Source organism: Lynx rufus, unplaced genomic scaffold (genome assembly GCF_022079265.1).
Source record: "Lynx rufus isolate CCGP_SWC_20201006 ecotype Redwood Valley unplaced genomic scaffold, mLynRuf1.p SCAF_1, whole genome shotgun sequence".
NCBI lineage: Eukaryota > Metazoa > Chordata > Mammalia > Carnivora > Felidae > Lynx > Lynx rufus.
In genome coordinates, this window is record NW_025814823.1 from 93,378,822 (window position 1) to 93,405,219 (window position 26,398).

The window sequence follows — 26,398 nt, forward strand, 5'->3', positions numbered from 1 at the left end:
GTACAACAAAGTGGATGGAACTGGTGGGTATTATGCTAAGCAAAATAAGTTAGTCAGACAAAGACAAATATCCTATGATTTCACTTCTATGTGGCATTTAAGAAACACAACAGATGAACACAGGGGAAGGGAAAGAAAAATAAGATAAAAACAGAGAGGGAGGCAAACCATAAGAGACTCTTAAACAAACTCAGGGTTGCTGGAGGGGTGGTGGGCAGGGGATGGGCTAGATGGGTGATGGGCATTAAGGAGGGCACTTGGTGGAATGAGCACTGGGTGTTATATGTAAGTGAAGGATCACTAAATTCTACTCCTGAAGCCACTACTGCACTGTATGTTAACTAACTTGAACTTAAATAATTTTTTTTAAAAGATCAGCAGGGGAAGCATTAAAAAGTATATTTTAGGTTACCGAAAATGTCATCAGTTATATGGAAGACAAACATCAAACCTCTCAGCATGTAGACCAAATAACAGTTGAAATTATGAGAGAAAAATAGCAGATACAAATGAAGAGAGATAAAAATCAGCTTAGAAATTATTGGCATTTTTTTAAATGTGCAGGTGCAAGACATTGCATGCCTCCTATTCCATTTGTTAATACTCTAATTTTAACTTCTCTTGCTTCATGTTAGTTTTCAGTTCCTCACAGAGGTCTCTTTTCCTCCAGTGCCAATGGAATTTCAACACTTACTCTAAGACCATGCATTCTTCTATTATTAAACAAGGTATCTGCAGATAAGAAAATGTATCCTCTTCTTTTGCTGCAGAAAAAAGTCATTCCACCTTGTAACCTCTCCATGCAAAAAAAAAAAAAAGTCTTAGGTAACATCTAGAATTCAGTTATAATTGCTATCTTGAGAGGGAGCTACTACTCTGAACCTCTAAAATGTCTGTAATTATGACTGATCATAATATTTACCAATATGCTCTGTCTAGGTAATAAAATTAGCAACCCTGCTATTTCAAGTGTAATTTAGGAAGGTATTAAAGGAAAGACAATAAAATATACCAACTCTGATAGATTTCTTTTTTTTTAAGTTTATTTATTTCGAGAGAGACAGGGAAGTAATGTGTGGGGGAGGTGCAGAGAGAGAGGGGGAGAGAGAGAATCCCAAGTAGGCTCCACACTGCCACCAAAGAGACTGACTCAGGGCTCAAATTCACGAAACCATGAGATCATAACCTGAGCCAAAACCAAGAGTTGGATGCTGAACCGACTGAGCCAGGCAGGTGCCCCAACTCTAATAGGTTTCTTAAAGTTTGGGGAGTTATGTTGGAATTTCCAAAAAAAAGTGACATTAGCAGGAAAAAAACCTGAAATAAAACAAAGAATCAAAGGCTAGAACACTTGTTTGAGCTAAAAGAACAACAATAATTTTGAAGAGTTCTATCATTTAATAATTTTAGTAATTTTAATAACCAAATAATATTGTTTATTAAAATTAACAAACATATACCTACACATAATATCTAAATGTCAAGCACCAAGAAACAAATGCAGGAAAGCATGAAAAAAAGTATTTTGATGGAAGAACATTTCTCAAGAAATTGTTTTTTTATGCACTATGAGAGACAGAAGACAATAAATATTATCTAAAGAGAAGTGTGAAACCTAACAATTCTATGTATCTTTAGCTATAGTAAATATGAGAAAGCAATAAAAAAGTCTTGCTCAGGGGCACCTGGGTGGCCCAGTCAGTTAAGCGTCCAACTGTGGCTCAGATCATGATCTCAAAGTTCATGGGTTTGAGCCCCATGTCAGGCTCTGTGCTGACAGCTCAGAGTCTGGAGCCTGCTTCGGATTCTATGCATCCTTCTCTCTCTGCTCCTCCCCTACTCATGCTCTGTATCTGTCTCTCAAAAATTAATAAATGTTAAGAAATTTTTTAAAATATTTCTCATATAATCAAATACCCAAAACCTTACACTAATTTATCCTCACACACACACACACACACACACACACACCCCAAGATATCCAATTACATGAAGTGAGAAAAATTTTTAATGAAAATATGAGGAGGCGACATTATAAACAGCATTGAACACAGTTATTTAGATGGTTAGATTCGCAAAATCTGCATAAAATAATTGAAATATATAGTAAAATAATTGGAAAATAATAATCTATGTCCTCAAGTACAGATTATATTAAGGAAAAAAGGAGTTAAATGGGGTGTATTTGGAAGCTTTCTTTCCTCTTCTAATTGTTTGGAATAGTTTAAGAACAGGTATTAGCTTTTCTTTAAATGTTTGGTAGAATTCACTTGTGAACCCATCTGGTCCTGGACTTTTATTTTTTTGTCATTTTTTTTTATTACCAATTCAATTTAATTACTAGTAATCAGTCTGTTCAGATTTTCTATTTCTTCCTGATTCCATTTTAGAAAATTGTATGTTTCTAGGAATTTATGCATTTTTTTAGGTTGTCCAATTTGTTGGCATATAATTTTTCATAGTGTTCTCTTATTCTCTTTGTATTTCTGTGGTGTCATTTGTTATTCCTCCTCTTTCATTTCCAATTTAATTTATCTGAATCTTTTCTCTTTTTTCTTGTTGAGGCTAGCTAAATGCTTATCAATTTTGTTTCTTTTCAAAGAATCAGCCCTTGATTTTGTTGATCTTTTCTATTTTTTTGTTTGTCTCCATGTCATTTATTTCTGCTCTGATCTTTGTTATTTCCTTCCTTCACTCAGCTTGGGCTTTGTTCTTCTTTTTTCTAGATCTTTGGGTGTGAGGTTAGATTATTTAAGCTTTTTCTTGTTTCTTGGGGATAGGCTTGTATCGCTATATATTTCCCTCTAAAAACTGCCTTCTCTGCATTGCAAAGATTTTGCACCACTATGTTTTCATTTTCATTTGTTTCCAAATATTTCTTAATCTCTTCTTTGATTTCTTCAATGACCCATATTACCAAAACCAGACAAAGACACCACAAAGAAAGTTACAGGCAAATATCTCTGGTGAGCATAGATGCAAAAACCCTCAACCAAGTAGTAGAAAACATAATTCAACAATAAAGGATCATTCACCACATTTAAGTGGGATTTATTTTGGGATGCAAGAACATATGTCAATATAATAAGGCTTTATATGAAAAACCCATAGGTAACATACGCAGTGGCAAAAAACTGAGAACTTTTCCTCTAGGATCAGGAGCAGGACAAGGATGTCCAATCTCACCACTTTTATTCAACATAGTACTGGAAGTCCTAGCCACAGCAATCAGACAACAAAAAGAAACGAGGCATCAATATTGGTCAGGACAAAGTTAAACTGTCACTATTTATGTATGACAGGATACTATACATAGAAAACCATGAAGATCCATCAACCACTCCCCAACCGTGAAGATTCTATTACTACTAGAAGTAATAAATGGCATCATGAAAGTTACAGAACACAAAATTAATGTCCAGAAATCAGCACTGTTTCTATATACTAATAACAAAATAGCAGAAAGAAATTAAGAAAACAATTCCACTCACTATTGAACCCAGAAGAATAAAATACCTAGGAATAAATTTAAACAAGGAGGTGAGAAACCTGTACTCCAAAAGCTATAAAACACAGATGCAAGAAAGTGACGATGACACAAACAAATGGAAAGATGTTCCACACTCATAGACTGGAGGAATGCTGTTAAAATGTCCACACTACCCAAAGCAATCGACAGATTTAATGCAATTCTTATCAAAATACCAGCACCATTTTTCATGGAACTGGAACAAATATGCCTAAAATTTTTATGGAACCACAAGAGACCCTGAATAACCAAAGTAATCTTGAGAAAGAAGAACAAAGCTGGAGTTATCATCATCCCAAATTTCATGTTATAGTATAAAGCTGTAGTAATCAAAACATTATCATATGGACACAAAAATAGACACAGATCAATGGACTAGACTAGAGCCCAGAAAAAAACCCATACTTGTGTGGCCAATTAATCTATGAAAGGAAACAAGCATATACACTGAGAAAAAGACAATCTTTTCAATAAATGATACTGAAAAAACTGGACAGCTCTACATGCAAAAAAATGAAACTGGACCACTTTCTTACACCATACACAAAAATAAACTCCAAATGGATCAGAGACCTAATCAGGAGACCTGAAGCCAAAAATTCCTAGAAGAGAACATATGCAGTAATTTCTTTGACATCAGCCATAGCAACATTTTCTATATAGGTCTCCTGAGACAAGGGAAACAAAAGCAAAAATAAACTATTGGAACTATACCAAAATGAGCTTTTGCACAACAAATACCATCAAAACAACTAAAAGGCAACCTACTGAATGGGAGAAAAGATTTATAAGTGATAAAACCAATAAGGGGTTAATATTCAAAATACATAAAGAACTTCTACAACTCAACACCAGAAAACAAAACAAAACAAAACAAAAAACAGTCCAATTAAAAAAATGGGTAGACAACCTAAGTAGACATGTTTCCAAAGATGACATACAGATGGAACAAAAGACACATGAAAATATATTCAACACCAAAAATTATCAGAGAAATGCAAATCAAAACCACCATGACAGATTGCCTTATACCTGCCGGAATGGCCAAAACAAAAAAGATAAGAAATAGCAGGTGTTGACAAGGAGGTGGAGGAAAAGGAATTCCCATGCACTGTTGGTGAGAATAAAAAGTGGTACCACCACTATGAAAAATAGTATGGAGGTTCCTCAAAAAATTAAAAATTGAAATACCACAATACCCAATAATTCTACTACTGGGTATCTACCCAAAGAAAACAAAAACATTAATTCAAAAAGACATATGCAACCTTATGTTTATTGCAGCATTATTTACAATCTTGCAGTCTCTCTATACAAAGTCTTGCAACTCATTTGTAGGAAGCAAAACAAAAATGGGCAAAAGATTTGAACAGACATTTCCCAGTATACACATGAAAAGGATACTCAAGGGGCACCTGGGTGGTTCAGTTGGTTGCACTTTCAACTTAGGCTCAGACCATGATCTCATGGTTTGTAAGTTTGAACCCTGTGTCAGGCTCTGGGCTGACAGCTGAGAGCCTGCAGCCTACTTTGGATTCTGTAGCTCCCTCTTTCTCTGCCCCTCCCCAGCTCTGAGTGACACTCTGTCTCACTCTCAAAAGTAAACAAACATTAAAAGACTTAAAAACAAAACAAAACAAAAAGAATGCTCAACAACAATTGTCATCAATGAAGGAAAGACCACAAAGTGATAACACTACCTAATCAGAGACTGGCTAAAATTATAAAGAATATTGGCAAGACTATGGAGAAAATAGAACTCAGACTGTTAATGAGAATGCAAAATTGTACAACCACTTTGGAAACCTGACAGTTTCTTCAACAGTTAAATCTACACCTACAATACAACCTAGTCATTCCATGAGAAAGGAAAGCGGATATTATAGAAAGATTTGTATGTGAGAGTCGCCTAGGTGGCCCAGTAGGTTAAGCATCGAACTCTTAATTTCAGCTCAGGTGATGATCTCAAGGTTCATGAGTCTGAGCCCTGTGTGGGCTCCACAGACAGCCTGCTTGGGATTCTCTCTCCCTCTCTCTCCAAAGTGCACACATGCACACGTGCTCTCTCTCTCTCCAAATAAACTTTTAAGGGGAGAGGGACGGAGCGGGGGAGAGAGAGATAATCTCAGGCAGGCTCCACACTCAGTGCAGAGCATGACACAAGCCCTATCCCACCACCCTGGCACCATGACCTGAGCCACAGATGCTCCCAGACTTTTTTTTTTCCTGAAATACAACGCCTTCTCAGTCTGTTCTTGGATGTACCACTTCTGGTGGCTGATTTTCCCCCCAGTTTCCTCTCTCCATCACAATATGATAGAGCAAGAACAAAGATAAAGAGCAACTCATTTTCACAATCAGAGGCCTCACATGCCACGGAAGGTCCTTGTGAAATGGCAAGTGCATGCACCATCTTAAAAAAGCAGATAATTCTCAGCTTAAGTCAAAATTTCTGCACGGCAATGAGGATGCAGGCTTGGCAGATTTTCTAGTTTTTCAAAGGAAGTAAAAAATCTGTACATGGTATGAAATTCCCTGGCTTTTAAATGATCGCGATTAGTTTAAAACTTTTTTTAATGTTTACTTATTTTTGAGAGAGAGACAGACAGAGTGTGAGCAGGAGAGGGACAGAGAGAGAGGGAAACACAGAATCGGAAGCAGGCTCCAGGCTCCGAGCCAGCACAGAGTCTGACACAAGGCTAGAACCCACGAGCCACAGATCATGACCTGAGCCAAAGTGGGACACTTAACCAACTGAGCCACTCAGGCACCCCCATGATTAGTTTAATCCTTAAGATAACATTGCACGGGCAAAAAAAGAGACTTTGCATGTTGCTGGTCATTTGTAGCATACGATTTAAAGATCTCCCCCTTTATCATTCAGAGAACAAGTAAACAAAATATAGAGAGAGGATATGAATAATATTAAGTTTGATTTTATATATATATATATATATATATATATATATGTAAGTGTAAGTAGTATCTGTATTCTGCCAGAAAATAAACAGTTTAAGCATCCATGAAATGCATGTTGAAGTTGGTTATCACTAGGCCAAAACAAAACTTCAGATTCCAAAAGGCAGAATTATTCAAGTTGCGACCACTGACCAAAATGCAATTATAGAAACTGACACATAACATTATTCTATTAACCTTTCTTAAATAACTACTAAGAACAGTTTCTTTAAAAACAAAATGCTGGCAGGGGCGCCTGGATGGCTCATCAGTTAAGCATCCAACTTCAGCTCAGGTCACAAACTCACTGTTGGTGACTTCAAGCCCTGAGTCAGGATCTGTGCTGACAGCTCAGAGCCTGGAGCCTGCCTCGGATTCTGTCTCCCTCTCTCTCTCTGCCCCTTCCCCTGGTCACGCTCTGTCTCTATCTCTCAAAAATAAGTAAACATTAAACATTTTATTAAAAAACAAAAGGCTGGCAAGTTAAAAACACTTACTTAGGTCAAGCTTGTAACAAAGAGCCATTCCTGGGGCACCAGGGTGGCTCAGTCAGTTAAGCATCAGGGTCTTGATTTCAGCTCAGGTCACGATCTCAGGGTTATGGGATCAAGCCCTGTGCTAGGCTCTATAATGAGCATGGAGCCTGCTTGGGATTCTCTGTCCCCATCTCTCCCCTCCCCCCATCTCTGCTGGCACTCTCTCTATAAAATAAAAATAAAAAATAAAGCAAATAATAACTGCTATTCCTTTATGCCTTAAATGAAAAAAATATATCACACATTTTGATTCCCTAAATCTCCCAAATGTGTTCTACTGGTTGGAGAAGGGTACATTGAAATGCCAAAATTCTACTTCTGTGTTACCTTCACCATGAATCTACACAGTGAAGCATTTTACGCTGTTGATTTTTATCCAAAGGAATCATGACGGCTTCAGGGTTGGTATCTGAGCAAGGACAAAGCAGAAAATACGTCAGAAATGATCAGTGCTATGTTACAGAAGCTAAATTAACTCACCTGTAAGCTTACTATAGCGTCACTCTTAAAATTTTGCTCTCATCATGTAATGTTTACATGAACATGATATACATGTTATTCCAAAGAGACATCTCAAAGTATGCGTGGCACAAAATCCTCTTTATTCTAATAAATTTGATATAAGAATACTGATTTTAATGAACACTAAGCAAAATAAAACTATAAACATAAACTCCAGCTTCTGTGCTTCTCACCCCATCTAGAAAAAAGATTGAAGAGATTTTTGAGAAGCTTGAAGTTTATGTTCGGCATTATTCTAAAATAGAGACGGGGCGCCTGGGTGGCTCAGTGGGTGAAACACCCAACTCTTGATCTCAGCTCAGGTCATGATCTCACAGTTCAGTTAGCTCAAGCCCTGCATCAAGCTCTGTGCTGACGGTGCAGAGCCTGCTTGGGGTTCTCTCTATCCCTGTCTCTGGCCCTCCCTGCTCTCTCTCTCCCTCTCTCTCTGTGTCTCTCAAAATAAATAAATGAACTTTTTAAAATAATAAAATACAGATTTGGGGACATGTAAACTTTCACTTCAGGGGTCCTAGCAGATGCCCCAATTAGTGAGGTACCCATCTTCCAAGACTGGAGGAAACATACCACCCAATTACAGGAGGCTTTTCCTACTTCTGTCTTTCTTACTGGCTACTCCTACTTTTCTTTCTGTAAATAGTGTTGCCCAAAAGTTAGCTCTCAAACGTCCACTATCCACACTCCAACCTTTTCATGTTCTAGATCCATCCACTTCATGTTATGGATTAGCCATCCACACCATTTTAACTATGACTCCCGTTCAAATGACACCCAAGTCTGTATCAGCAGGCCTGACCTTTCTGCCAAGCTCCAGACCAGTATCTCCAAGTGAGTGTTGAACGTTTCCACAGCCCCTCAACATCACAACATTGCAAAATTAACCTCACCTCCATCCTCTTACACTTCTCCCTTCTCTCTCTCCAAGAAAAGAGCTCCATTTGCAATTACCAGTTTCTGTCAATGGCATTGCTGTTGTTTATAAGCAGTTATAGGAGAAACCTTGAGATAGTTTATGATTCAACCCTAAATCTGATAAGCTACCAAAGTATGTACACTGTTCCCCCAGAAATAGCTCTTGAATGTGGCTTTCCCATTCTTATGCCCCCCCCACATCTATGATCAAGAGTACTAAACTTATCATCCTGTTTGATTCTAAGCTTCCTGCGTTTCATCCTACGTACTAGGTAACTCTAAAATTCTGCTTTGATCAGATTATATCCTGTTGAAAAATGTATAATGTCAAAAACATTCAACTCCAAAAGAACTGGCTGCCTTACTGTCCCTAAATGTCACTTTTTTATAACTTTCTACCCATTGGTATATGGCATGTATTTTGCCAAGAATGCCTTCCCACCCATCCCTTTCAATGATCCAAGTTTTAGCTTTCTGCCAAGACTTGCTCAGATACCACACCTCCTCCATGATTTCTTCTCCACTTAACCAAATTCATGTGTTTGAATTCATATAGGACTCATACTGTCTATATTGCTCAAGGACATGTTTAGCCTAACGTCTCGAGTGGCTTTTCTTTCTTAAAGGAGGATGAGAAGGTCCTTATAAACTGAGACACATTTTTATATTCCAGCATTTTGCACAAAGCAGCTTCTCAGCAAACTGCTGAATTGATTAAACGACAGAAAATCAAAGCCTTATCTAAGCTGAATGCATTATGCTTTCCTCCAGGCATTGGAACAGCTCTCAACAGTGTGAACTCTCTAGAACCAATACTTTGAGATGTAGTCTGGGATTTAATCCTGGATCTGCGGGTCTTGAGTGGAGGTTCTCAATTATTTTCATTTTCCCATTCATTTGAAGAATCTTGTGAAATTTAAGTACAAGTCATACCTATATGAAAAAAAAATCTATAAAATTCACACAACTTCAAGAAAGACTAAACCCAACTCACAGGGCCCAGGTAAGGAAGAGGACTGTTTCTATTATGCAAAACGTCCAGAAATTGGCCATCAGTGGCTAATATAAGGACCCAGTGACTTCACCAGGGACTCAAGCTCCTTCCAGATCTCTGTTCCTTTATCTTCGCCTGAGACTTTCCTCCTTGTGGATACAATGTGGCTGTCACCTCACCCAGGAAGATCCCAGAAGGGCAAAATGCCTGCAGGTAATGTCAGCCAAGCCTGCTCCTTTTTGGAAATTTTCCTAGAAGGCCTACCTAGACTTCCACTTTATCTTAAGGAACAGAATTGGTAAAAAGACAGGTATTTTACCTCAGACTTCACTTAAAAAATATACTTTTGGAAGAAAGACAGGTAGAGAGCTAAAAATATGTGTCCCAGGTACTGATAAAGAAAATAAGCATTAGTAACTTCATTCTCCATATTTGTATTTTGACATGATTTCAGACTTAGAAAAAATTCATAAGACCACTAAAAAGAGTTCCCAGATACTTTGCTACTAGTTTCTCATATTATTGGAAATACCACTAGTGTTTCCCCATTAAGATAGATGCTACCCTCAGGAATAGGGTAGATTTCACCACGTTAAAGAAAAAGTGTCCATCAATTCCTATTTGCTTGAGTGCATTTTGTCAGGAATAGGTGTTGAATTTTTAAATATACTTTTTCAGTATCTGTAGAGTCAATCCTTTGATTTTTTTCCCTAAGCCATATTATTTAGGTATTAACAGATTTTCAAATTTGGAGCCTCACGTTCCTAAAATAAAATGTATCATTTTCTTCTAAGAGCACTGGATTCTTCTGTTCACTATATTTTACCATGAACTTTATATCAATATTCATTGGTGATGGGGCACCTGGGTGGCTCAGTTGGTTACACATCTGCCTTAGGCTCAGGTCATGATCTCACAGTTCATCAGTTCGAGCCCCACATCGGGCTCTCTGCTGTTAGCACAGAGCCCACTTCAGATCCTCTGTTCCCCTCTCTCTGCCCCCCTTTCCTGCTCACAATCTCTGTCTCAAAAATAAGTAAATAAAAACTTTTTAAAAATATTTTCATTGGTGATAATGGTTTCTAAGTATCTTTTTAACTGTCATTATCAAGTTTACATATCAACGTTATATCTGCCTCATAAAACACATTATCAAGTTTTCCTTTATTTTCAATGCTCTGGAATAATTCATAGAGCATTGGGACCATCTGCTCTTTGAAGTTTGCTAGGATTTCCCTGTAATTCCCACCTAGACATAGTACTTTTTAATGTATTAATTCTATGAGAACTTTCTCAGTTTATTCTAGCACAATTTGTCAAAGTTTAATTTATTTAATTGGGTCAATCTCATAAACTGTATCTCCCTAGGAAATTCACTACTTCGTGCACATTTTCATATTTATTTGCTGAGACGTCTGCAAAATAGTCTGAAGATATTTTAACATTTTGAACATTCCTTTCTCTCCATTTCTTATTTTGTCTATTTGTGAGTTCTCTCTTTCTTGGTTATCCCATAGGTTTATTTTGTTAATATTTTGAAATTACCTGGTGTTTATTGATTAGTTAGATCTACCATTTCCCTATCATCCTTCTCATGAATTTCTGCTTTTATCATTATTTTTATCATTATTTCTTCCCTTGTACTTTCTTCTGTTTTATATAATTTTATAATAATACAGTTTTTTTAGAAATTGTCATTTCATATTGTATGCCTACTTATAATACAAAGTTAAAGTATACAGGTCCCAGAGCCTTTAGGATTTTTAAAAAAAATTTTTTTAAAGATGTTTATTTAGTGGCACCTGGGTGGCTCTGTTGTTAAGCATCTGACTTCAGCTCAGGTCATGGTCTCGTAGTTCATGAGCTCAAGCCCTGCATTGGGCTCTGTGCTGACAGCTCAGAGCCTACAGCCTGCTTCGGATTCTATGTCTCCCTCTCTCTCTCTGCCTCTCCTCTGCTCACACTCTCTCTCTTTCAAAAATAAACATTTATAGGGGCGCCTGGGTGGCGCAGTCGGTTAAGCGTCCGACTTCAGCCAGGTCACGATCTCACGGTCCGTGAGTTCGAGCCCCGCGTCAGGCTCTGGGCTGATGGCTCAGAGCCTGGAGCCTGTTTCCGATTCTGTGTCTCCCTCTCTCTCTGCCCCTCCCCCGTTCATGCTCTGTCTCTCTCTGTCCCAAAAATAAATAAACGTTGAAAAAAAAAATAAAATAAACATTTATTTATTTATTTATGAGAAAGAGAGAGAGAAGAGAGGGGGGGAGAGGGAGGGGGGGAGAGGGAGGGTGGGAGGGCAGGCTAGCAGAGAGAAAGGAGAGAGAGAATACTAAGTAGACTCTGTAGGGACACCTGGAGATCATGACCTGAGCCAAAATCAAGAATTTTGGACATATGACTGAGGCATCCAGGTGCCTCATTTTTAAGATTTAATAATTTCTACTTTTGGGGCGCCTGGGTGGCGCAGTCGGTTAAGCGTCCGACTTCAGCCAGGTCACGATCTCGCGGTCCGTGAGTTCGAGCCCCGCATCAGGCTCTGGGCTGATGGCTCGGAGCCTGGAGCCTGTTTCCGATTCTGTGTCTCCCTCTCTCTCTGCCCCTACCCCGTTCATGCTCTGTCTCTCTCTGTCCCCCCAAAAATAAAAATAAACGTTGAAAAAAAAATTAAAAAAAAATAATTTCTACTTTTATTTCAATGTAAGCCAGTAGTATTATTTGTATTATTTACTATGTCTATTGACATTTTCTTTGTTACCACATTTTTTTACTGTTATTTCCACCTTGAGATAAACATCATCAATATCAGGGTGTAAAGTTCAATATGCCATAAAATACCTTTTGGTCATGACATTTTGATTTTCCATATCTTTACTTTTTTTTGTCAACTTGATCTTTTTGTGTCCTCGGGTGTCATTTTATTACCATTTTTTTAAAAGTTTATTTAGTTTGAGAGAGAGAGAATGCAAGAGGGGTAGGGGCAAAGTGAGAGGGGAGAGAGAACCCCAAACAGGCTCCACACTGTCAGCAAAGAGCCCAAAGTGGAGCTTGAGCTCACAAATTTGAGATCATGACCTGAGCTGAGATCAAGTCCAACACTTAACTGACTGAGCCACCCAGGTGCCCCTACCATGCTTTTTTTTTTTTAATGTCTCCTTGCATTTTGTGAACATTTCATAAGCCTCATAGAGATGACTGCTATTATTTTAGGTGTATAGATATTCATAATTGTTACAAATTGTGAATTTGTATTTTAACAATAAAAAATTCTTTATATTGGGGACACCTGGGTGACTCAGTGTGTTAAGCGTCTGACTCTTGATCTCAGCTCAGGTCTTGCTCTCAGGATGGTGAGTTCAAGCCCAGCATTGGACCCTGCACTGGGCATGAAGACTACTTTAAAAAAATCCAATCCTTTATGTTCTTTGAATTATACTTTGTGTGATATTCATTTATTAATCCTGCCTTCTTATTGTTTCCATTTGCCTGGTATACTTTTGTCTACCTCTTTCTTGTTTACCTATTTGAATTATTTTGTCTTAGGTGTATGCCTTGTACACAGAATATAGGTGGGCCTTCCTTTAGGAGCCCAACTGAACATCTTTTTCTTTTAATATATCTATTATACTCATTAACATTTATTGGTGAGACTACAACATTTGATCTCAATTAGGCTACTTAAATTAAAATTTCTCTTTATGAATTTTCACTTTATTTTCAATTTTTGTTTTGGCATATACGAAGGTTTTTGTTCTGATGGTTACTTTCATACTTGTACTGTTTTAAATGTCTTTATTGCCATGTTTTCTGAAGTCATTATATCATTTATTCATCTTAATGGTATTCTTAACCCCCATCTAATGCCTATACAATAATTAGAGAACTTATTATGTGTTTTTCTAGTTATATTATTTCTACATTATCAAAATGTAGAATACACAAGATTAGCATGTATCCTAACATGTTATTATGAATAATTATTATTCTATTAAAAAACCTATTTCTGGGGTGCCTGGGTGGATCAGTCGGTTAAGCGGCCGACTTCACCTCAGGTCATGATCTCGTGGTCCATGAGTTCGAGCCCCACGTCGGGCTCTGTGCTGCCAGCTCAGAGCCTGGAGCCTGTTTCAGATTCTGTGTCTCCCTCTCTCTTACCTTCCCCCGTTCATGCTGTCTCTGTCTCAAAAATCAATAAACATTAAAAAAAATTTTTTTAAATAAATAAATAAATAAATAAATAAATAAATAAAATAAAAAACCTATTTCTCCACTTCCTCAACAATCTGTTCTCTTTATGAGTTGAGTTTTTTTTTGTTTTCAGATTCCACATAGAAGATGGATGTATATATTGCTTCAAAGTTTTGATAGGGATTGCAGTGAATCTATATACTGTTTTGCATAGTACATTTTAATAATAATTTTTCCAATTCAAGAGCATGGAATACCTTTACACTTAAGTTACATCTTCAATTTCTTTCATTAATGTCTCATTGTCAACATACAAGTATTTCACCTCTTTGGTTAAATATATTCCTTGGTATTTTATTATTTTTGATGGGATTGTTTTCTTAAATTTCTCTTTCTAATAATTCATTGTAAGTATAAACAAATGCAAAAGATTTTTGTATATTGATTTTGTATCCTGCAACTTTATGAATTCATTTATTAGTCCTAACAGTATTATTGATGGAAACTTTAAAGTTTTCTATATACAATAGAAATACAATTGTGTCATTTCCTCTTTGTTCCAGTCTTCCATCTATAATTACTAAATGTTGTCCATTACTCCTTCTGCTAAAATTTCCTTGGCCATCTCTTGGTTGAATGGAATTCATCTGCCAGTAGATTCTTCAGAAAGGGCTTATGGATACAGAATTCTCTGAGCTCTTTATGTGTTTGAAATTGTTTTCCTAGGGTCACCTGGGTGGCTCAGTCAGTTAAGCATCCAACTTCAGCTCAGGTCATGATCTTGTGATTCGTGAGTTGGGAGTCCCACCTTGGGCTCTGTGCTGACAGTGTAGAGCCTGCTTGGTATTCTTTCTCTCTCTCTGCCTCTCTCTGTCCCTCGCCCACTTGTCCTCTCTCTCTCTCTCTCTCTCTCTCTCTCTCTCTCTCTCTCTCATGCAATCTGGATAAAGGGCAGCTTGGCTGGAGGAAATTTTTGGTTTACACTTTCTTTGGAGTATCTTGAAAAGGGCCTTCCACATTGCCTTGCTTTCTTTTGTTTTTGAGATGTCTCGTGACAGTCTACCTATCTTCCCTTAAGTTATTTTATGACTTCCCTGATGGGCCTAAAGATTAGCTTTGTTTAGTACCTTTATGAGACAATGACACTGAGTTGATGATTAAGGGCAAATTTGAAATGGTGCCAGTGAGCACCATTTAATAGGTATATCCATGTCTTTTTGCATCCAGAAAGTTTTTTTTAAAATTAACAAATATTAATTCTGTTCTGCTTTTGCTTTTGGGGACTTCAATTATATAAATGTTATTCCTTCTTTGGCTATCTTCCAAATCAATCATTTTATCTTTGGTTCTTTTGATTTCTTCTTTTAGCTCATTTTAATTCTACTAGTTGTTTATTACTCTATTCTAATGTCCTTTATTATGTTTTTCATAGAGAAGCTGTTGGCCAGCTTATTAGTTCATTTACGTTTCTGGTACAATTTAACTTTTTCTTCTATTTCTTCCCTGAGTTTCACCAGATTATTTCATTTGGTCAAGTTTTTTGTCCATTTTGTTCATAGTTCCTCAACTTTTGATTCGAGGTATTCTCCAATAAGTCCAAATGCTTGGGTGAAGCTATTGAATTCAGTATGGCATGTTGCATTTTAGTTTTATTGCTTTGGTGAGGACAAATTTTTGCCAGCTAAATATTTGGAGTATTCTAATTTTCTGTTTCATTTTATAGTAGCCTTGTTAAAAATAAAGATGGAAACTATGCTTCTGCATTTCTGTGGACAGAGCCAACAGTTTCAGTAATTCATGAGATTTCTAGTTCAAGAACACTCTCTTCTATCAGTATAGTAAGAAGTAATTTCTTTACCAGGTGTCTTGGGGTTTTTTTCAGGGAAAGTGAGAGACAGGGGAGACGGTTATGTCCTTTGATATTTTGATACTTTTCTGTCTAAAATTACCCAATTTTCTGGGGCACCTGGGTGGCTCAGTCGGTTAAGCATCTGACTTTGGCTTAGGTCATGATCTCACAGTTCATGAGTTTGAGCCCTGTGTCAGACTCTGTGCTGACAGATCAGAGCCTGGACCTGCTTCAGATTCTGTGTCTCCCTCTGTCTCTGCCCCTCCCTTGCTCATGCTCTGTCTGTCTGTCTGTCTGTCTCTCTCTCTCTCTCTCTCTCAAACATAAATAAACATTAAAAATAAATTTAAACTTACCCACTTTTCTTTTTCCTTGCACTAGACAGTATTCAAGTGTGGCTCTCCAGTGCCTTAAGCCTCTTCCATGTCAGTTTTAGGTATAAGGCCTAAAAACTCTACTCATGTTCCTTGTCCTTTGAAGTCCCTTCCCCTGTAGTCAGTGTTCTGGCCTACCACTAGACTTCTCTGTATGTTCTCATAGTCTTTTGCTTTCTGTTGATGATTTCTGTTAGACTGATTATTTTCCTCACAGCCACCTCCTTGTTTGAGGTCCTCCATGTAATTTTTGGCTGAGATGTCCACATAGTCCCCAAAGGCTTGCTGTGGAGAACATGGAAGACAGCATGCTGGGATTCGGCATTTATTTTTCAATTTCCTACTAATTCAAAGTTTGTGCAGTTATGCTGAAGGAATAGAGTTTGTGCAATTTTCTTCTTGTTCTCTGTCTCTTTTTTTTCCTCAAAAGTTGGTAGAGTTATGTTGACATATCCACCCTTGCTTGAGCTATCTGTTCACTTTTTGAGATACAGACACAAAACTGAAGAACTGATAGGATGATAAAAATCCCTATCCAAAATAGCTCACTAGAGAACCCAGCCTGTGAATACAAAGTAAGCATAAAGAAGAGATCTTTCAGGGAGCCATGCCTCAATGGAATTGACCATGCTCATGTTGTAGTGACTTTCCCATGACCTCCAGGACACAGGAAGGAGACAGAAGGAAGGGGTATAAAAGGATATGATCGTGGGGTGCCTGGGTGGCTCTGTCAGTTACATGTCTGACTTTTTATTTCAGTTCAGGTCGTGATCTCATAGTTCATGGGTTTGAGCCCCAAGTCAGGCTCTGTGCTGACAGTGTGGAGCCTGCTTGGGATATTCTCATATTCTCTCTCTCTCTCAAAAATAAACATTTTTTTTAAGATTTAAAAAATAAAAGAAAAAACAAATTACTGACAGACTTGACAAACAGATACCCACTGCCACACTGAAGATGGATGGCTTATTTTACTTCCATGGAAAATTATGCCATTACATCACATTATGTTATAATAGAATCTCCTGAGCTACCTCGTCAGTGTGAAAAATTGAACATCTGCTCCTATCAGACACCGTTTAATGATGTGTGCCAAACTTAATGGAACTTCCACCTGACACTTCATCACTTATGCTTGGAGAACCGTCTACTATCACCAACTTTCCTTAGTGTTCCAACACTGTTTTTATCAACTGAGCACAGCAAAAAATTCATTCATCCATTAAATGTTATCCTATGTTCTCCATTCTGTGATGTATGCGAGAAAGAAAATTGGACACACTTGATTTCCATTTTTTGTGTGTCAAGATGACATGGGATCTTTTTCATATGATTGCTGCCACTTTAACCTTTGTATCTTCAAGGTTCAAATATTACCAAAGAAAGAAGGGGCCTCTTTTTCCCTCCTGAGTGTTTTTGGATGGTTTAGTTGCTTCCCATGAAAGAACAGCAGATATTTTGGAGTGCCAAGTGAAAAACAACTTCATTGTCAAATTCTCTAAGAACTTCAAGAGCTTTCCGAAAATGACTTTTTTAAAAAAGCCCATTTTCACTGTTTCTCAGGAATTTCTAGCAAAAAAAGAGCATTTTTACTTTTCCTTTTGTACATCTACTTATAATTACTGATGATTATAAGATTTCCCTCATTTTATTTTTGATCCACAGAAACAGGATCATCTTTTGGAGGGATTTTTTTTTAAGAAATTTTTTAAATGTTTTATTTGTTATTGATAGAGACAGTATGAGCTGGGGAGGGGCAGAGAGAGAGGGAGACACAGAATCTGAAGCAGGCTCCAGGCTCTGAGCTGTCAGCACAGAGCGCAATATGGGCTCGAACTCGTGAACTGTGAGATCATGACCTGAGCTGAAGTCAGACACTTACCCAACTGAGTCACCTAGGCGCCCCTTAGAGGGATTTTTTTTACCCTAATTTCCCATTTATGCTTCCCATTTATGTTCTATTATTATATATTGCTTTTGACTCAGCATTAGTGCTGTTTTAAATTCATTTCTTCAAGATTCTCAAGTTTATTGTAAAATGTTATACTTCTATTTCCTTTTTCATTGTTGAAAAAATTTTGGTTCTTTGTCATATTTCTAATCAAGTTGGTTCAGAAATTATATATATATCAGTTAAAGGAGAAAAGTCTTATACTTTAATCAAGTCTGTATTTTTTTACTAATTTATGCTTATATCTTTATAGTTCTTTTAAAAATACTATTCCTTTTTTTAGACGTTTTCTATTTGTCTAATTAAATCACTGAGAGTATACATTTTCATCAGAGTTTTCCCACTGTAGATCATTGATAGCTTCTTTAGTTTTTTTTTCCTTTCCATTTTTTCTGTGAACAGAGCATGTACATGAGAAGACTGTATATACACAAATTTGTATATATAATCATTAGGTGAAATTTGTAGATGACATCCCTCTATATTGTAACTCATTTTGTCTACTCAGTCTGTCAATTTCTGAGTGAGGTTTTCTCTGACTGTTTTTTTTTTAAGAAGTCTTCCACTCTGATTATGAATTTGTCCATTAAGCCTCACTCACTTTTTAATGTTCTGCCGTGCACATCATAAATCCATGCTACTACGTTTATAAAGATTTGCCATTTGTGTTTTCTGACTGACTTATTGGATTAGTATGCCCCTGGTAGTGCTTCCCTTGAATTCCATTTTTGCTTGTTATTTTCCTCTACACCCTCTCCATTTCAAGGCGTAAGTTGGGTATCTCTTTTCATGACTTAATTTCCAACCTTCTGGTTTCATTTTGCTTTAGAAGTTTCCTAAAATACTCTGGAGCTTGATTTTTTAAATCCAATCTCAATTTCTGTTTTCAGAACAGAATTTAATCTGCTCACATTTAACAAGATAACTATGTTTGGACTTACATTAGCTACCTTATTTTTCTATTTACTAGGTTTTCTTGTTTCTTTTTCCTCCTTTGTATTTAGCTAGAGTAATCAAATTTGGATTCCCTCCCCCCATTCTAATGGTTTGGAATTCAAATATATATTTGTATACCAACATTTATACTTATTTTCCTATCATGTTAATTCATTAATATCACATTATCTCATTAAATTCATGCTTCCTTTCATTTTCTTCTAATTTCTCAGTAAGATAATGCAGACTTTTTTTTCTATCAATGAACAATTATTTAGATATAACCAGATCTGTAATTTCTATTCTTTGTTCTTTTTGGAAATGTCCATTTATGCCTGGTGCTTTGCAAGTCCTCCCTGCTGTGTCTAGGGAAGTTCTCTATCTTTTCCATTCTGCCAGACCTCATGTGCTCAAACTCAGAGTCTCCACCTGTAAGTTGTGAGAATTACTTTCTTCTCTTTCAAGGAATTGCCATCTGCCATTTTCCTTCTCACAAGCTCCTATTTGATAGATCCTGAAGTGCTGGGTATATCTTTTGGTTTCATGCTTCTTCCATACTTTTTGCTACTGTGCCCTTTTTGTCCTGGCTCTGGGAAAATTCTCATTATTTTTGGTCTTTGTCTTGGTGCATACATTGTGTTCTCTTTGCGATCCAGATTAATAGAGCTTTAGATTTTCAAAATTGATTATCTTATTTCTTAGTCCCAACGTCTGTAAGGATTTTGCTATAATATATAACTGATTGTTCTTTTGTAAACAGGATACCCTCTCATCTATAGAAGACAACAAATACAGATTTTTTTAAAATCCACTATAACCTCAGAGTCCTCAGGGTCCTCTGTTGAACTGGTGGTGTTTGTTTTTCAAACATTTGGAGATCTGGGCTGCTGGTTTTTCTTTGTGTTTGAATCTCCATTACCCTGTTTGTGGATATTACCTGTATTTTTATCATAGGCTTTTCCAGTTATGGGGAATAAGATGTGTGGTGTACAAGTGACCATTCTTCTGGGTCAGAGAGCCTGTCACTCCTCCCACTGGCCAAGATTGGAGGTGGACACTAGTTCACCTGCTGATCCTAAAACCTATCCTCTGAGATTCTCTCAAAACCATGTTCTGCACCTAATGCCCCAAACCAACTTTGAAGAACCTCCAAATCTGCCTCTATAGGCACCAGGCATCTTCTCTTAGACGTGCTTGAGTTTTATTTCCCCACCAATTCAATTTCACCCGTCCTCTTTTGCTCAAGTATTCTTCAAAATCAGTTCCACTGATAATCCTTCCATTTCTTAATGTGTTGGTATATACTTATCCTTTACCTTTTACCTACGTGATCCATAACCCAAGAATCCAACAAAAAGAAGTCACCTCCTGCCCTGAAAAATGCAAATGCATTGAGGCTCAAGGATTGCCAGCCACCCTGACTCTCCCTGACCTGCTGGGGAGAATGGACACAAGGTAACACCACCTGAGTGACTGGCCAGGTTCTATCTAAAGGCACATTTGAAGTCTCCATATCACAGACTTATACTGAACTTCTACTACTCACCTTTTAAGATCCTTTCTAGACTTTCCACTGGCAACTTGTCCCTTACCAGTCAAACCGGCCAGACCGCTTCATGACTATGTTAGATGCTGATATAAACATACTTTGCATTTGCTTTGCTTTTACAACCACAGGTCTACCCAGAAAAAAAAAAAAATGAAGACATTTTGAAGAAAGAGTTCCAGAAGGCGGCAGAGCAGACATGGTATCACTGGGCACCAAAGAAGCTAGGTGGGAGAGAACCCAAGGGCCATCAGCCTCAGCTGCAGACAATTACAGGCGAGGATGAATGGTGTTACAAAGGGTCATCATTATCCTCAGGGATGGGGACAGCACGAGATGATAATGAATATGTTTTGGGAAGAATAATATAATCTCATCTGGTATGGACGAGGGGCATCGGCATCCAGGCGGCTGGATAGGAGAACATGTTGACATTATTTATAGCTACAATGCAGAGCTGTGACAGAGATCCATCGTAAACAATGCCTTCCAAGGCAGCTGCTTTCCATTAAAAACATATAACAGAAAAGAGTTTGCAAAGGGTGGCTTAGGGTGGCGGCATTAAAGAGGGCTGTCATCTCTGCTAAATCTGGGACTCATTTGCGTTCCTATTTTTATTTCCATTTACTTTTTTTTAATCTGAGCAAGCTTTCTAATTTTTTTTGAACCACTGAGGTTTTTTTTTTTTTTTTTTTTAACAGTACGGTTCTATTTAGAGTTCTCATTACTTGAAAATGGGCCAAACTACACATTTTTCCAAACACGGGGAAACTTTGTGTAAGATGTTCTCCCTCAAGCCCCCACAAAAAAATATTTTTCTCTACAAAGAGCTTTAATGCCCAAGCCTATTAATGAATTGCCATTCCCAGAGGAGAAGTCTTACTTTATATGAAAATAGGTTAAAAGGTCATTAAAAGTTAAAAAAAAATCTGGTTATAAGTGAAAAGAAGCTATTAATGTCCTGAGGGTAGAATACATTAATCATGAAACATGACCTAGATAAGTCCCCACGTATCTAGTGCCAATCTTTACTTGTAAAACCACAGGGTCTTGACATCAGAGGAAATGAGAGCCCCCAAAGTATTACTGAGAACTTCTGGGAGAGAAAGAAGTTTAGGACTATGATTCTACTTCAAAATGTTTTTGCAAGACTGACTTTACAAGCCAAAGAAATAGAAATTCTGTAACAAAATATACGGAAGTCTCTTCTAGGTTCTCCTTTCTTGGTGTCTCCCTCCCATCTGCTGGGACAAACCAACCGTGTCACTGTACGGTCACCACAGGAGCTCCTGCCAGCCTCATTTGCGGGAATTTTTCTCAGTTTCCTTGGATTCGATCAAAATGGGTCCAGAAAGCCACAGCCTTGACTCATTTCTGTACCACTCAGCTGAGCAATGTGCTCTTTACACCTGTCTCATTGCCTTCCGGCTGGTCTGGGTTTCTTATCCCTTCCCCATCACTAGTGCAATCTACAGCCACAGTTCACCTTGTTGTGCTCCTGGATACAAGCCACTGGTGAGATGCTTGTTCCAGGATCAGTTCTGCTGTGTGTAAATCCATGTTGGCTTCCTGCCCACACCCACCCCACTCTTCATTTCTCCCCCAATAGCCAAAGGCATGGATTTCTATCACTGCCCTTCCTTTTTTCGTCACAATGGCTTCTTTATCTGAGTAAAGTCCAGCCCAAGAGCTTATTTCTGGTCACCTCCCTGTGGGACCAGGCAGGCCAGCAGCGAACATGAATTCAAGTTGCAATGTGAATATAGCACCAAGCGCAGATTCTAGAGTTTGGGGCTTTGTCACCTACTGATTACATCACTTACACAAGCCACTAATCCTCTGTAAGCCTCAGTTTATTTGTCTATGAAATGGAGGTAATAATGTCACAATATTGCTGTAGGTAGACATCATTAAGTTCATCCGTATGGTATCTTTATAGGATAAATTCTCAGTAAATGTGAGTTTATTACTCCCACTCAGTGATTTTGCTTTATGGTTTTCCTTAATGGCAAAACCAAAGCACAGAGAAAAAGAGGAAAAACTTTTAATCCCATGAAATAAGATCCAACAAAACCATTTAGAAACTAATTCTTTACCTCTTCGCACAGAACTCTTGGTCTCCCTTCCTCTCAGAGGACATTCACGGTGCAAAATACAGTCATTCCCTTGCTCTTTACAGGGGCTTTTGATTTTCTGTGTTGAGCCATTAGTAATTATGGCCATTAACATTACTCATATGCTGTTAAATATTGGGGAAAGCCAAGAGCCTCTTGGGACCCATTACATAGCAACAGGTCTTGAATTGGTTCCCAAGCCATATCCTCAGGACACTCTCTGAAGAGTTCACAACAGGACAAATAGTGGCTGATGCTGCCTGGGTAATCGCCATGATCTCAGAAGCTTCTGGAACCACCCCAGCTGTAAATGACACTTCACCATTTACCCTCTTACAGAAAATAAACATTTGCCTTTGAGATATCCCAAACCAACTGATTATTCCCTCAAAACCTTAAAATCATTACCCATATTTTATCTTTGTGTATGTCTAGGGCTAATCATGATGACAATGGGAATGTGAGATAAAACACAATCGTTTAAAGGGCTGCTCATGTCAATTTCCCCTTCACAGTAGACCAGACCTGGCTCTACCAGGTATCTCATTCCTAAACTGGCAGGTGGGTTCTTCAGGTTTGGGAGGGGCAGGAGTTCCTGCTTCAGACAAAGAAAGGAGAGTGAGAACAAGTATTATAAGGTACTGCAAGGCCAGTCGGGAAATGAAAAGATTCAAATTAAGTGGAAGTAAGAGCAACTTCTGTGTCCCAGGGGTGGGAGGTGGGATTGTGGTCTGGGATGTGGTGGCAAGAGTTTAAATTCAATGAAGACTGAATTGAAGCACAGAGTGCAGGGACAAGTGAGCAGATCGATTCAGAGTGGCTTCTGTGGTCTGATGAGTTTAAGGCCTACTTTATCCCAGCAGAGGGGTGGATCTAGGTGCCAGCATTGGGTATACCCATTATGGCCCAGTACATCTCAGCTGCTTGTTTCAGTGTTCACCACCACTGATCATTCCATCTGAAATTTTCCCTATAGGGGCACCTGGGTGGCTCAGTCAGTTAAGCACTCAACTTCGGTTCAGGTCGTGATCTCAGGATGCGTGAGTTCAAGCCCCGCATTGGGCTCTGTGCTGATGGCTCTAAGCCTGGAGCCTGCTTTGGATTCTGTGTCTCCCTCTCTCTCTGCCCCTCACCTGCTCATGCTAGTGTTCTCTCTCTCTCTCTCTCTCTCTCTCTCTCTGTCTCAAAAAATAAACTTTAAAAAATTTTCCTAAATGGGGCACCTGGGTGGCGCAGTCGGTTAAGCGTCCGACTTCAGCCAGGTCACGATCTCACGGTATGTGAGTTCGAGCCCCGCGTCAGGCTCTGGGCTGATGGCTCAGAGCCTGGAGCCTGTTTCTGATTCTGTGTCTCCCTCTCTCTCTGTCCCTCCCCCGTTCGTGCTCTGTCTCTCTCTGTCCCAAAAATAAATAAACGTTGAAAAAAAAATTTAAATAAAAAAAAAATTTTCCTAAATAAAATAAAATTTTCACTATATATCAATCTGATTAAAAGGTCACCCATTCATTTAGCCAACAATCCAAAGCACTCAGTATATGCCAGAACCAGGCCAGGCACTGGGGGCTCACAAGTGAATCTCTACTCTCAAGAGTCTGTTCTTTAATAAGTTTGATGGCAAAACAGAGATCATTTTGAGGTCTTCAGTGAACACACTGAGCCAACAGAGAAAGGAACTGTAAACCCCTTAGGGGGAGGTATGCAGCATCTCATAGAGGAGGCAGTATTTAGAGTGTTCTGCAAGATACAAGATTGTACAAGTTTGGGGGGGGGGTGTTGTCTTCCAAGCAGAGGGGCAATTTGCCAGAGCAAATATGTGCAATTTGTTTGAGCCATGAGATAAAGTGCTCAGAAATAAAATAGTTCAGTGCGACTAGCCCTAGGGCAATGTCATGGAAATAAGGGCCAAAGGAGAGAGTCGGGAGACTAAAGTATCAAGAACCCAGACACTCTTAGGGAGTTTAAAGGATCTTAATCTCAATCAGATCATAGAAGATCAAGACTACCAGCAAGGAAAACCAGAGCCATTCCAATAATTACGTGTGAAATTAAAAGAATCTGAAATAAGGGCACCTGGGGGGCTCAGTCAGTTGAGCGTCCAGCTCTTGATTTCAGCTCAGGTCATGATCTCACGGTTTGTGAGTTTGAGCCCCATGTTGGGCTCTGTGTTGACAGTGCAGAGCCTGCCTAGGATTCTCTCTTTCTTTTTTTTTTTTCTCTCTCTCTCTCTCCCCTTCCCCCCCATCTGTCTCTCTCAAAATAAACATTTTAAAACTAAAAAGAAATTTAAATACTCTGAAATAAGTCTCAAATATTTCCATGCAAACTTCTGCTTTAAGTCTTCAGGTGTCAAAACACAGGTCGAATATCTCACCCTTGACATCTTGTAGGTTTCACAAGCACTGCACATCCAGAACAAAACTCATTCCCTTTCCAACTGAATCTATTGCTTCTCATGTTTTCTTATCCTGCTTAATGGTGGCTCTTTCATCCATCCAGTTGGAACAACCCATCTAGAAACAAGAGAGAATTCCAATGTTCCCCTTCCTTCCCTTGCCCTCCACCAAATTTTATTGATTTTAATGGGGTGAAGAGGTAAAGGCGGAAATAAAAGTGAAAGTTGCTCAAGATCAACATGGAGTCAATAGTGCTATACGTTCTTTTCTATCTATGAAGTGGGCTGGCTGGGAAGGTTCAACTCACCACTCCAGCCTAAAAGCCTCTACTCCCAAGAACTGTGGGATCTCATTAAGGCTAAATCCATTTTCCCTGTTAAGTGCCCTCATGCCTTCCTAACTCTCCCCTGCAATGCAGTGAGGCTGACCATCTTACCTCACTCTTCTATTACCTTTTTTCATCGAAAAACCAATTTTAAAGGTCCTGAATCCTTGACAAGAACAAAATCGATGTTGTGCAAAGACTTTTTTTTTCAAAATGTGCTAATGAAAAGCTGTAATGTCTCTCAGATAAGTAGAACTTCAAAGTTCCCTCTAAGGGTAAAATTGGTTTGGAAACAGGGAAGGAAAATAGAATAAATAAACCATTAAACAACTTTATTTAGAACCAAGGGGGTGAGGGAAGGTAAGGAGCCGAGATTATATATAAACAAATAAGAAATAGAGAATTTTTTTTTTAATTATGAGAACACTTTGTCAAGGCCTATGCTATGCAAAGAAAAATGAAAACCAAAAAGAAATGGGGAGGAAAACGTATGGTACTAAAACTGATATTAGAAATGAAAATCCATCGGAAAAAATCAGAATGTTAAAAAAAATAATAAAACAAAAAACCAACTACTTCACAAAAAGTACGTGTGCAGATCATCTCATAGGTGAATTCTAAAACCTTCAAGGAACAAGCTCATTTGTCAAAATTTTTCCAACAAAGATGAAAAGAACACACACTGCCAATTTTTTTTCAAAAGCCTGCATGATATGGATAGAGAAATCTGATAAATATAGCAAAAAAAAAAGACTTTAATCTGATTCATGAATATTAATGCAAAACAATCCTATATAAAGACAGAAGCAAATAGAAGCAGAATCACACTAAAAGAATGACGTATCACTAAGCATGCCAAAACAATTTGATATTAAGATGCATTAATAAAATTCACTGTATCAGTATGTCAAAAGCAAAAAGCACCCTGTACTATCAGCCATACAGATGCTAAAATGGCATTGCACTTTAAAAATCTAGAAGAGATGAAGAATATTAATTTTTAACAAAATCTAAGTATTTGGAAACTCGACTGCATGATAAAATGCATACTCTCAAGTCATATGCTAGCCATTCTGAACGTTAATGTATATGAAAAACTTAGAAGAGCTTTTGGGAACATAGTTCCACACAAGTTCACTTTTGTAATCATCGTAAAATTATAAACATTTCTATTATATCTGACATTTAAAAAAAAAGAAACACATCATCCATTTTAACACAGTTGTGGATGTCCTCCATTAAATTAGCCAAGAGAAATAAAAGATGTAAAGCTTGGGAAA